This window comes from Mus musculus, chromosome 18, assembly GCF_000001635.26.
Source record: "Mus musculus strain C57BL/6J chromosome 18, GRCm38.p6 C57BL/6J".
Classification (NCBI taxonomy): Eukaryota; Metazoa; Chordata; class Mammalia; order Rodentia; family Muridae; genus Mus; species Mus musculus.
Window position 1 is genome coordinate 70,044,813 of NC_000084.6, and position 14,173 is coordinate 70,058,985.

Consider the following 14,173-nt stretch of genomic DNA (forward strand, 5'->3'; position numbering starts at 1 on the left):
GAATCAATTTTGGACTGCCTTAAAGAGCTAAAGAAAGAAACAGATGCAGCACACATTTAGTAAAAGGTCCAGTGTTTTCTTTGATGGTGAAAATTTATATTTTTGAGAGAGCATAGTAAAAAAAAAAAAAAGAAAGAAAGAAAAAAGAACCTTTCATTTACCTGTCCCAGTTTGTGTTACTATTAGCATTTCAAAAGAGAAATGGGCTTGGTTGGATATCTTTTATCCTGTGGGAGGCAGAATCAGGCAGATCTCTGTGAGTCAAGGCCAGCCTGGTCTACAAAGCAAGTTCCAGGACAGCCAGGGCTACACACCAGAGAAACTGTGTCTCAAAAAAACAGGGAGAGGGAGAGGGAGAGGGAGAGGGAGAGGGAGAGGGAGAGGGAGAGGGAGAGGGAGAGGGAGAGGGAGAGGGAGAGGGAGAGGGAGAGGGAGAGGGAGAGGGAGAGGGAGAGGGAGAGGGAGAGGGAGAGGGAGAGGGAGAGGGAGAGGGAGGGGAAGAGGGAGGGGAAGAGGGAGGGGAGGGGGAGGGGCGGGGGGGGGGAGAGAGAGAGAGAGTTCTCCAAGTTGTTAATAGAAAGATTTATGATCCATTTGGTTGTTGCAAGCCAGCTAGTCTATTGAGTATCTATCTATATTGTAAGAAAGTGTATCCTAGGTATTCGCAACTAGCCAACATTTTACAAATAAGTGCCTTGGTATTTAAGGTAAATGAAATACCCAAAGTTATGCAGGGAAAACATAGTGGGAGGTAAAATAGGAAACTGAGTCAAGGGCTATTTGAACTCAACATATATATAAGTTTGAATGACTCTAGAATTTTCATTTTTTATTATTCTCCAAGTGAAAAGTTGATATCCTTAGTTATGTGAATGTCTTCTGGATTGACCTGAGAACCCACCTTAGTTCTCTAGCCTACTTAGGCCAAACCTACAGACTGCATTTCACGACAGTAACTCTAACCCAGGCCCTTCTGGGAACTGCTTCCCTGGTCTCATCCACAGCTCTACTTAAGGGATAAAGAGGACTTTAAAAGGATAGGGGTTTCCAAGAGGCCGAGCCTTGAGATACATTAATTGAAACCACTGTTGGGAGCCAGAGAGAACATTATAGCAGAGCGAGAGTTCTCTTTGGAGCCACTCAGTTGCTATCCTGTGGTCTTTCACAGAGAAACCACACCACCAGATTCAGTGACACAGGAAACACACAGCCCAGGGCTTCTGCAGAGAGAGCCACATCTGCAGGCTGTTAAGATTCTACCCACTGAAGGACCAAACACCCTGGACAAGAAACTTTTCCCTACACTCTTCATAATTAATGGAATGAATTCTCATCAGGCCTGTCAGTTCCCAACATTGACGGTGACAGGGACAGCATCTAAATTAAGGGTAAACAGCAAGTATCACTGCTGAGTTACACAGCCTTCTTTGGTTCACTTGGCTTTCCTATTGGCTAAGTGAGAAATTGAAGTTAAACAAGGAGATGGGTGGAGATGGTATTAGGTAATTTCAAAGTAAGAAGCACCCAATATTATTTTCAGGAAGTCCTAGGCCAAAAATGAATCTCTACGTGGTGCCCTCAAGAGATAACTACTGAGCAGACTTCATCAGCTAGCATCCGTTTCCAACTGATGTCTTGCTTCCATGACTCACTGTGTATCTGCTTGTTTCATCCTGTGTGCTCTGTTCTCTCTCTCTCTCTCTCTCTCTCTCTCTCTCTCTCTCTCTCTCTCTCTCTCTCTCTCTCTCACACACACACACACACACACACACACACACACACAAAGTGTGAGAGTATTTTCATTATAGTCATTTTTCCCCTAACATACTCTTTTCATAGTTTGTTTGTTTGTTTTTTCCCTACTGTCCTGAATAAAGCTCTGCTATCCCAACACAGACCAGCAACATTTAAGGGTACAGAGTTTGTATTACTATTCCCTGGAAGATTAAGATCAAACATGGAGGGCCAAGGGCTTGGAACCAAGGACAACATTTTTCATATATTGAGTTTTCGTGGTCATTTGTAGTGTACGCAATGCTTTACAAAGTTAGAAAGATAATGGTGTTGCTCCTGCCTTTGTGGCCTTTAGGGGAAAACTTCAGAAAATCAGAAGCCTAAAATAGACTAAGGAGACATCCAAGTCAAGATGTAGTCAGTCTGGATATCAAGAAATAGTTTCTATTCATTTTAAGCACTAAGAGGTACTCATTTTAGTGGAACATGGCGGTACGTGTCTGTAATCTAATACTGAGGTTGAATCAGAAGGGTTAAGAGTTCAAGGCCAACCTGAGTGAGCTCCAGACAAAGAGGCTGTTCAAAGAGAGTGGGAGACCCAATTTTTATTTCCCACTTTTTCCACTGGGGAAAAAGAAGTCTAATTTCATTCTATATTTTATATATTTTTGACATGGCCACAAATGTTTATCTACACTCTGTCTTACTGATGAAAATAACGGACTCCACGAAATGACTACGTATCAAGAAATACTTCTAGTAATCGTCTTAGACCCTGATTAGCTCACCTAAGTAAGAGTGGAGAAATTTGCTATGAACCAGCTTTTCTCTTTTCTGGTGTTTCCCTACAGCTGAATGTAATACTGTATCCAGGTCTCTGAGTAAGTTCACATAACAAGATTGTGCTGACCCTAGTCACTGTAACTGGAAATTATTGTCTGTGCTACAGAGGAAGGTTAAACAAAGACTTGTGGTTTAACCTACTCAAATGATTTCCCCTTTATAGAGTTTCTCTGTCTCCTCTCCTTAAGTTCTCCTCCCATTCTTTTTACCTTACGCACTCTCTATACCTTACATGGAGAGATACAGATAAGGAATTGGGGAAGGAGAGGAAAGATAGATGAAAATAATATGGAGCAAGACATGTAGACTCCCCAGGTCCAGAGCCATAGAGTAGAGCATTTGAATAATCAACAGCATCCTTCATTTTGCACAGGAGAAAGTCATGATCTTGAGAAGGATTGCCATGTCTTCAAGCTACACACACTGCACAGTATTGGCAAGGTTTGTGTAACGACAGGGTGAATCTAACTGTTTGCTGCAAATCACCACAGCATTCACCTATATCTGCCTTCCATGGAACAACTTTACCTACTTAAGAAATTTTTGCACATTTGAATATTAAACAATTGTATCAGACAGTACCAACCTAATATACTTTCATCTGTTTTATATCTCATAACTAAAATATTCGCCATCACGTCTACATTTTTATCTAGATCACCTACCAGCGATTCTACATGCTATGTTCTCAGATCACAGCTTTCAAATATAACTGGAAGACCATTTGCTTGCATTTAATGAAATATCCCAGTGGAGGCCATGTCTATAACACCTCAGGTAAAAAATTTCTGTGTGTCATTCTTCTTGATCTTATCCAGTCCCAGCAATGGCTTCCCACCTGTGCATGCCCCCTGTTGCCCCTGATTTCTACTCTCCAGTCTCTTCTCTCAGGTTCTTAAACATGTCAAGATCATTAAGTTTCAACTGCCATTCTGAGTCTGTTCTTGATATCATCCCCCACACCCCTTTCTTGTGCTCATGATGAATGTTAGCAGCTTTTGTTTTAGTCCAATGCCTCCCATTAGAATACTACTTTCCTTTATTCAGAAAGAAGAATCAAACCCTAAGTTGCATGAAGTGGGAGGCCAGGGATGGAACTCGGTATTACCTCAAGTCTGTCAGAGACCCTGGCTTCAGTCTCAGCATCAGACTGAGAGGAGAAGAAGACTGAGATGGGTGAATTTCACTCTCTTGCTTTCTCTCACATTGATTCAATGATATGAGACACTCCCCCTCTGACTGCCTTCTTCTGAAAAAATTAGTCCCTCCTTTTAGCACTTACCTTAAGCTTGCTCTTCCTCAAAGTACACTGAGAACCCACATAACACCTTTGTAAGTATTTTTGAATTTATTGTTCTACAGGCACATTTTAAAATAAATTTTTATTGGTGTCTGAATGTAATGTAATTTTTTTCTGGTGTTCTCTAATTTCTAGTTCTCTTAGAATTCAGTGAAAAGCTGCTTACACAGTTTTGCACTAGTTTTTCTGAATATGTTATTTGGAGAGATCCGTCTCTTGTCTCTTGTCAAAGTTCCCCCTGTCACCACATTGACATGCGCAATCACACACTTCTCAGCTCAGTCTTTATCTTAGCAACATCTGGCACCACTGGGTATTCTGTAAAAACTCTCATCTTGTGTTCATGATGGCAGTGTTATCTGATAACTGTCCCATCACTTGACTAGTTTTCTGATGCTTCCTGGGGTGAGATCTTTCAATGTCATATCCAACCAGAGATCAGTTCTCAGTTCTTAGATCTCAGCCTCCTCCTGCCACCCAGCTCTCTCCAGTTGACGTCTTAAAGACCTTGGGTCTAGCCATGTGTTAGTCTATGCTAGTATTATAGGTCTACAAAAAGAGAAGCCTAACTGGCTGTGTCCATACAGAAACTTGAAAATACTTCAAATACTTGGTCACAGAGTCTTTACCTCCCTCCTCAATCTTTTCCTTCCCCATCTTTTCCATTCTTAAAATACAGCCCTGTCATTTAACCAGGTTGTTCTTTAAGCATTTGGATGACCATGCTCTTTCCACCACTACTCTTTACCTGGGTTAGGAGTAATTCCCATCAGCTCTGCTGTTAAATCCTCTCTGAATGGATCTTCTTTTATCTGAGCGCACTGTTCCAGTGCTAATCTATACTGTTGCCTTCAATGGTCCATCAGAGTAGCGCCATCTCTGTTCTTTCTTCACCCATGGTCATATTACAACCCATTGTCTTCAAGGAAGCCAGAGAGATAGCTTTGAAAATGTTACCTCATTAGATGTACAGTGCTTTCATAGCAAACTCACAGTAAAAATTTAAAGCAATGAGCACAGCAACATTTCCATTTTATCAGTTCACAATGCCCAGGGTTCCCAGCTAACATAGAGGACTGATTTCAAGGTACCTAAGAATATCTGCATGCATTGAAGCATCAGCATTTATATACAACTACACAGTATTTTCACACAACCTGCATAAGTATTATATGTTTTAAATCTATAATTTTAAACCCTCTGTGTAATAGTCAGACCCAATGTAGTAGAAAGGATTTGTAAATAGCTGGTATAATAGATTGTTCAGGAAATCATGATAAGAAAGACATGCTCCATAGAGATGAAATTTAGCTTTAAATGTTTTTATATAAAGATAGTTGAACTCACTCACAAAGTGAGCCAGCTATAAGCATATATTAAAACACCACATTATACCTAACACAAATATGTAACATATCACAGTATATTAAGTCTCTCCTCAAGGCTTTTCCTGACCAGTGTCATTATTTTCACCCCTACCTTGCTTTCCTTAATATTAAACCTTGTAGGATTATTAATTTGTTTGCTCTCCCCACTCTAGGATGTAATGTGTAAATAGCAAACTCCTCCCATCTCATTAGTTCCTTTTATCCATGCTACTTCGAAGAATATTTATGTTCATAAAGGGCTAGACAAATATTTGCTGGGAAATACTTCACAGGCTATTTAGTATAGCCTTCTCCCCAGAGTGAAAACTCCAAACCATTTTTTTATTTGCACCTTCAGAGCCCCCCATGGCCTGGCCCTAGCAGTACCAGGAAACAGAACTGGCAAATCCCAGCTGCCTGGTTGTTCAGTCTGGAATAGTCTCCAAAGGTTCACACCCTCAATTGCTCCAGATCAACACTGAAATAGCCTCCTAGTAGGGCTCACCCTAGTACTTAATCTGCAACCTGATACTCCTGCCCCACCCTCACACTATCGAAACTTATGGAATAACTCTCTCCTGTCCCATACTCTTTAGCATCTGTGAGTCATGTGACATAGATCCAACCTGTTCATCTTGTTAGTTTTACGTCCCCAGATAAATAGTAAGATCCACAAGGTTAGGGATGTCTGCTTATTTTGTCTATGTCTGTCTACAGAGATCCTAGAACAACATGGGGATGCTATTTAGAAAAATATATTAAATGAACAAACAAGTAACCAAATACATTATTTTCTCAAGATAGTGTGCAAGTTAAAAATATCGAATCTAGTCGGGCAGTGGTGGTGCGCGCCTTTAATCGCAGCACTTGGGAGGCAGAGGCAGGTGGATTTCTGAGTTTGAGGCCAGCCTGGTCTACAGAGTGAGTTCCAGGACAGCCAGGGTTATACAGAGAAACGCTGTGTCGAAAAAACCAAAACAATAAAAAATAAAAATAGAAAAAGAATCTATGGAAGAATTCCTTTAACCATTATTGAAGAGAAAGCTACCGAGTAAGCGTTAGCCCTTTGCTTACTCAAGAAGGAAGAAAATCACAATGCTGGAAGCACAGCAGTAATGACTGGGGAGGGCCTGAAAACAGCTAAGCGTAGAGTTCTACCAACAAGTCCATCTTGTGACGTCACCACGTCATGCATTACAGAACCTCCACTCCATACTGTATATACCTAACCATGAAGAAAGCTAATTGCTCCTCTTTAGTAGTCACCTCTACAAATAATACATGGCAAACATCTGGCTTGCCCTGTCTCTTTTTATTGGAATTGTTCTCCTGCATCTCAGCATAACAAGTAATTGCCGAGGAGCTGAACTACTGGTTAACCAGCCTCGGTGAATCAAGCAAAGAAACTGGAGTTGTTTCGAGATGAACTTCATGAGGACAGTCAGGGTGCTGTCCGTACTCTACTGAGCACCTCGGCTGAGAGCCTAGTCCTGACTTTCTAAGAATGGGGGGCAGGAGGATCAGCAGATGTCAACCTGAACCACGTGGGACTTTGACATCCATATTTCTAGAGGAATAGCTGCATGAATGAACACCTGAAAACTGGAAATATCCTGAAACTGGAAGAAAGAGGTAGTAGGAGAATGTGGTAGGTCATGAGTTAAGAGGATCTCTTCTCCAGGGTTACCTTCCTTATCAGGTCAAACATACCTCTGTGAGAAGCCAGCTCTGAGGAGGGAGAGCTTGTATTTGACAGATTCTTTCTATTGCCATTTGGCAAAAGTGAGAACAGGCTTAGCCAGCTTTATCTGAAATGTTTTGTTTCCCATTCAAGAGCAATGGTAGTAACAGGGCATGACAGTTCATAGCCTGTCCTCAATGTTGAGTCTCAGGCAAGTGTGTACCTCGCGATGATCCATTGATGTTCCTGCCTGCAAGACTAGTGAGCTCATGTGAATACGGAATTACCCTCCGGAACCATGAAGAGCAGGCAGGATGTCATCAGAAAAGCACTTCTCTTGTTATATAACTTCAAACTGATCTTTATGGTTCACTGGACCTTTTAAGTGCAGTGAACTTATCAATTTATAAAATCCCGGAGTCCTTTCTGCTCTTCAAAAGTTGTAACAGCTAACTAGCACATTATATGTCTACGTAAATAAGTATGAATATAACTAAATATTCTGTCTGCTTTTCAAAAGTTATAACCACCAACCAGTCCATTAGATATATGCAAATAAGTACACATATAACTAAATACTGAGGACGATGGGCATTCTCCTAAGCAGTCGCAACTCAAATTGTATGCCTTTGCTAATAACCCCGAAACTATACGCAATCCATTTAAACTGGAGTCCCACAGTGTTAGTTCGTAGATTATGACCCAAAAAGCTGGTAAGGTGTTCAAGGCATTAACCAAACACAGCTTGTTCCTAGGAAGGCCATCTCTGATTACACATCACTGAGCCAATGTTTTCCGGAGACTTAGTAAGCTAATGTTGCAGTTGGGACAATCTTAGTAGTCAGTGTATTGGGACCACTCGCAATAACACACACTTCCCGCACTCAATCCCTGGACGCAAAACTTTGATCTGAATCCTAAAGTAATATGGCAAACACTGGAATGCAAAAAGCACTCTTCACTTTCTGTGGCTGAATCGTCTCAAGAAAGTGCTTAGAGAAGTCCTCTCTCCTGCCTGTCCAGCCTCTTTAGATCCTTTCTCCCTGAATGCCAACTCTCCTTCTTGCTGCTGCTATTAATCGTCTTGTTTTTTAAAATACAGATGAGCATACCTCTGTCCAGTGTTCTTGTTTTGCTTTGCTTTAATTCTAATCAGCTATAGAATAGGCACACAAACAAAGCAAGGCGAATATAGATCGAGTTTGCAGGGGGCCATCAGAACAGGCACGACCCCCAGGTCATGCTCACCAGGCTTTCTGCAAGGAACAGATTGGAAAGCTGCCGCGCAGGGCCTGTGCCCTCCCTGTCCTCCCCTTCCCTGCAGCCGCGCGGGCACCCGGAGTGGGTGGAACCGCATTCCAGCCCACAGCCAGCCTTCCCCAACTCACCAGCCCGCGGAGCGGGGGCAGCGAGGGCTCTGGTGTCAGGTTTCGGGGCCCGCTCCGGTCTTCCCGAGCTCCGGGTACCCGCCAGCAACCACCGCGCGCCGGCAGCCAGCCTCACAGAGTCGCGGTCATGGGCACTGCTCCTTGCGTCTGCAACCTGTGGCTGCTGATCGATCGTTGCAAGGCCAGACAGTCCCCAACCTCTGCCTGTCAAGACTGCAAGTGGCAAGGCTGGTAGCACCACCCTGGCTGGAGTCCGCCTAGGCGGCTGGGATCAGGAAGGTCTGTGTGAGAAGAAGGCGTGTCCCTGAGTCCTAACGCGGATGTGCCTGGCTCACCTCGAGCCAGTCTGGCTGGTGACTCAACCCTGCAATAAGAATCACACTTGGCTGCTGGTGGATTCTCCACGCTGAGGGAGTGCATGCCCTGGTGGCAGGCTCATTTTCATTGACTTACTTCCCTGGCTTTGCACTGACATTGCTTTCAAAGAACCCGGGGCAGTGTGGGGAGACCAGCTCTTATACACAGCTTGCCTCCACCCTTGCTCCTAGAGCAAGGACTTCCAGGTAGGGAGCAGAGAAAAGCATCCATCTGGGTATCAGAAGGAAGCTGCATTTCTAAAGTTAGGGCGCAGGCTTAAGAATCAGTCCAGCAGATGGAATCCTTACTGGCTAAAAGCCAATTCAGGATCAATGAGTTTCTGCTAAATAAAATAAAGCGCAAGGCTACCGAGCAAGTATGTATTAAGTTCACAGTATATGGCAAGTCCTACGCTTAACACTTTGGATTTTCTCAAGAAGTAGAGATACTGGGTAGCCTTTGGGCATTACATTTTCAACATGCTGCAACATCCCTAAATTTACAGACTTATGGGCAAGGTAAGAACACCGACTGAATACATACAGTCAGATTTGATGTATTCCTTCGCAAAGAAAATAGTTCCAAACCTGTTGCTTGCATTTATGTTCGAGTTGGGCAGATGATGTCTTAAATTTTAATTGCTTAACTCATTCCTGACCTGACGGTTCAGAGTTTAAAGCACCAGTGAAATCTGCTAGGGAGAGTTTCTTGTGGAAGACTTAAATCACATCCCAAGCACAAAGATGTGACTCTCCTTGAAGATAAAAATAATAGGGCCAGTCAGGGCTACAATAGGAGTTTTTTGTCAACCTAGGCTGCAGCTTGAGATTCAAAACAAAGAGAGAAAGATAAGGTTGGGAGTCGGAATATGTATATTTAATGCGAATAGGTAGTCTAGAATAAAGTCTGGCACTTTATTCTATAGAGGTGTTGGCTAAACTTACTACTTTAGTAGCACTTAATCTACCTTATTCTCCCAAGGTGCTATTTGGTTTGTAAAACGGCTTAATATATTTATTTTATTTTATGTATGTGAGGATTTTGTCTGTATGTATATATGAATGTATATATTCCTATATGTATGTGTATGTGTATATGTATGTGCGCTGTGAGCATTTCTGGTGTTCAAGGGGAATCAGCTGTCCTGAAAATGGAGCTGCCATGTGGGTGGTGGGAACCAAAGCTTGCCCAGGTGCTCAGAAAGAGCAACAAGTGCTGTTAAACACTGAACCATCTTCTCCAGCTCCAATCTCATCTGACTTGTTAACACTGTTCTGGCTCTTCTAACAGAAAAAGAGTGTGTGAAATTCATAATTTTAAAGGTTCCTTTGTACCTGGGGTTCATGTGACACAAATTAAAAAGTTAAAATTTGTCTCGTTCCACAAATCAGGTCTGATATGCAAACAGACGCCATAATTGGGCAACTTCCAGATAAAGTGTCAAATTCATTACCTGTATTTTATCTTCCTCGAACTCCTTGAACACAGAAATAAATCCATTTTGAGCTTCTAAAAATATCTTTAAACCATAAAAGGAAATAAAAGAGATCTCGCCAGGTAAAATACATTGCAATGCATTTTAAAAAGTTCAACCAGTTGAAGGCAGGTACTGATTAGAGAAGCAGGTTACCTGTGCCTGTCTGTGGGTGGAGTTATGGGCAAACCATTGTCAGCAATTCTCCCTGCAAAACCCAGCAAGCTAAGGCTTTACAGGGCAGAATACTGACACAGACTGGTGACAGGCGGTGCAGTGTGAGGTTTGGTCAGAGGCGTGTACACAGAATGCTCCCATCTGAAGTTTCCTCTCCACCGTCATGTAATCAACCAAGTCTCCTTATCTGCTTCCTCCAGCCTCAGGAAGAGTGCAGGCCTCTGTTCTGGAGAATGCAAATATGTCTCATGGTTGGCTGGCTATGAGTCGGACATAGGCCCTTTGACTCTGCTTCCAGTGAGGTAAATAACAAATTTATATAGAAAACTGTGGCAACGCAAAACCTCATGAGATTGAAAATATACTTATTAAAGATGCTCAAAGATGAAAATCCTCAGCAAAATAAAACAAGAAGCCACCTAAAATGGTGGGGGGAAAAAGGGGACCAAAAACAATCCCAGAAAATTAAAGATGTGAGTTCTTTCTACTCAAAAAAAGGGATGGAAAAGCGATTGATTGTAAAGAAATAAGGTTTTAAGAATTCTATGAGTGAAGAAAATATGAGATACAAGGTTTCTCTTTAAATTTACTCATTAATTAAATATGCACCATTATGAGATAATAGTAATCCACAAATATTTAAAATATCTCCCAGAGCCACAAGGCAAGTCATTTACATAGGGAAAGAAACTGTGCGGAATTTCACAAGAATAATAGAAAAATCTAGGTGTTTCTTTGAAGGCTTTTAAAGTGAGCTTACTTTGAATCTAGAATTGTATTACAAATTCACTGTTAGCCATGTACTAGCTGTTATTAGCAATTACTAATAGCCAATAATTGTTAGCATTTTCACACTTTTGACCACTTCAAAGTATTCATTCTTCTATATAGATTTTGAAAAACAGCCTCCCTGAAACAAGCTGATAAATCAAGAAAGAGGAAGAGATGAAACCTGGAAAACTCCCATCTAACATGAGCGAGAAATTAGAGTTCTCCAGAAGAGTTTTCAGGAAGCAGGCCAGGGGACAGGCAGAAGGAAGGCTTGCAGTAGGTCCAGCTCCAATCAAAAGAAAGATGGTAGCTAGCATTGGTGCCTGCGCACCAGGCAAGTAACCCTTCTGGCCCCTAGATCACCTCTGCTCTCCGGAGCATCCCTCTAGATTTCTTTCTGTGCTCCCTGCATGTTAGGACACATTCAATAGAGTTCCAGCCAAGGGTCTGTGGCAGGAATGATGGGTATCAGTGCTAGGCTACATCCCTAACATGGATCCTGAGAAAACCCATTTTCTTCTTACACATACTTCCCCCTGCCTCGCGATAACATTTAGAAACAGAAAGAAGGAAGAACGTTGAAACCCTAGAAAACGGTAAAGTTTCTAGGGGAAGAAAAGTTATGACCCCCAAAAGACCATAATCCCGGCCGCTGTTTCTAAGCTATGACATGAACAAGAAGAAACCTTGTGTGAAGATATTGGGATTGTGTTGGGCTGTTTCAGCAACTAGACTGCTCTGCCTGACACAATTTGCAAGCAGTTTTGGGTAGCTGAGTATGTTGTACATAGTACGACATAGCATTTAAAAATATATTAAGAACTCCAGGAAGAACAAAACAAAGTAGTATGAGAAAGGAAATGTGTGATAGAACACTGCTTTGTTCTTGTGTGAGTATAATCAGTATAATATTCGCCATGTGGGAGGTGGGGTGAGGGAGATACTAGAAATGAGCATGTGTAAGAAAGCCAAGAGCGTCCTCAATTATGATCACATAAAGTTAGTGAGTGTTGTGTAAGATGGCTGAATAATAATTACTAGGCTAACAAACCATTTAGAAATATGAACCAGAACCATAAAACTCGAAGTGAATCACATATTTACCTGTGGAGTAGATCCCATGATTGACATGACAATCTGTGGCTACCTTAACAGTATTTATTTCCTTTTCTTTTCCATTTTTAAAAGAGTGCCCCCCCACCACCATGTGTGAGTGTGTCTGTGTGTTTGTGTCAGCAGAGGCCAGAAGAAGGTATCGGAGCCCTTTGGAGCTTGAATTACAGGGTGTTGTTAGCTACCCTAAGTGGGAGGTGCTCTTAACTGCTAAGCCTGCTCTCCAGTCCCCTTAAAGATTTTCCTTTCCTTAATTAACTTTTAGTGAATGTATTCTTTGTCAGTGTCATATACATATATAATTCATTCTACCTATGTTCTTCCCTCTAGCCCCTCTTACCCTCATCCTCACTCTGCCAAGTCCTATTCTCACTTTTATGTCCTCTTGTTTTAGATTACCTTCAGACAAATAGAATTTGAAATTCTAATCCTTCTACCTCCACCTCTCTGGTAATAGGATTATGCATGTGTGGTACAATCTTCAGTTCAAGAATAGGTAGGTAGGTAGGTAGGTAGGTAGGTAGGTAGGTAGGTAGGTGAATAGATGGATGGATGGATGGATGGATGGATAAACAGATTTAAACAACAAATGTATTAGATTTCTTCTCTCATGCCTTTTGTGGTATGAGCTACAGACTGTACGGCTTAATACTGGCTCTGAGCCTATGAAAATCCTCTTCACAAGTTCTTCTGCCTTAGACTCCACACTGTTGAACTTCAAGGCTTCCAGATCACTCTGATCCTGCAATGAATGACAGGAAAGGTAGGGTTTGCTGAGCAGGCAGAAGAAGGGTGTGTCTATACCTTCTGATGATTGCTAGTTCACATGGAGTCTGCCTAATCACAAATAAAAATCAACTCCTCCCCAGTTGAAGGAAACTGCAGAGCATGACTAACCAGTCACAAGACTGGACTCCCAGGCCATGCTGGTTGTCCTACCTACTGCTAGGGATGTAACTTCTAGACCTATGCCTGCTTAGAACTTTAGACAGTAGGGCAATCCAACTGTAAGGTCAGGAAACTATTTTAGCCATGTTTTCCACACTGGGCATGCAATTACAATTGAATCTGGGCCATCCATGAAATCTGACTTTATGGTAACTTCTAATCTTATTTTGCCTCACTTCCTTAGAATGTGAAAACTGGAAAACCTAATTTGGAGCTTATTGTAAAGGAAAATACTGCAGAGAAGGCTCTGTTTAGTGTATAACATTAGCATGCAATTTTAATCTCAGGAAACTCTGATTTCTGAGAAGTCACAGTATAAGTGGGCTCTGACAACTTTAACCATGAACACAATTACAAGAAGACACTTTTAGTCATTTCAATAACCATGCCAATAAGTTGGTAAATAGAAGAAAATTATATTTAAAAAGAATTAAGGATATAGGAAAATATGATTTATTTTTATGTCACTATGCTTGCTAGATTTATGTCAACTTGACAAGATAAAGTCATCTGAGAGAAGGGAGTCTCAATTAAGAAAATGTCTCCATTGATTGGACTATTTGCAAGACTGTAGAGCATTTTCTTAACAGGAATTGATCGGAGAGGGTCCAGCCCTAGGCTAGTGGTCCTGAGTTCTATAGGAAAGCAGGCCGAGCAAGGCATGATGAGCAAGCCAATAAGCAGCACCCCTCCATGGCCTCTACATCAGCTCCTGCTCCAGGGTTCTAAGTTTCTGTCATACCTTTCAGTGATGGACTGATGTAGAAGTGGATGCTAAATAAACCCTTTCCTCCCTAACTTGCTTTTGGTCATGGTGCTTCATTAAAGCCATAGTTAACCCTAATTAAGACAGTAACTGTGACAATACAGTCCTACATCAGCTTGTGTAATGACACATTTGATAGTGGTATGTGTAAGTGGCTATCTAGTCTGTGTTTTGTTTTAGCGAATCTGATTTTAGCTGAGACATTACATGTTAAAAATGCACCTTTGTGGAAATGAGTCAGAGCAATACATCTC

The 14,173-nt window shown here is 41.8% G+C and overlaps 1 protein-coding gene and 1 long non-coding RNA gene across 6 annotated transcripts in view; one reads left to right on the forward strand and one right to left on the reverse strand.

The window, feature by feature from the left end:
- Nucleotides 1–14,173, reverse strand: part of Rab27b (RAB27B, member RAS oncogene family) — a 162,503-nt gene that overhangs the window by 65,682 nt on the left and 82,648 nt on the right. For 2 of the 5 annotated variants that reach the window (NM_001302799.1, NM_030554.4), the window contains exon 1: nt 8,314–8,776. The exons of 2 other annotated variants lie outside the window; for them this stretch is intronic. The gene's annotated coding sequence lies outside the window, so the exon portion shown is untranslated. Of the gene's footprint in view, nt 1–4,625; nt 4,797–8,313; nt 8,777–14,173 lie in introns of those variants that run through there. One more of the 5 variants, NM_001302798.1, reaches the window with a different exon arrangement.
- Nucleotides 10,363–14,173, forward strand: part of Gm41770 — a 79,558-nt gene continuing 75,747 nt past the window's right edge. The window contains exon 1 of the long non-coding RNA XR_877537.3: nt 10,363–10,623. This is a non-coding gene — a long non-coding RNA (predicted gene, 41770). The remainder of the gene's footprint in view (nt 10,624–14,173) is intronic.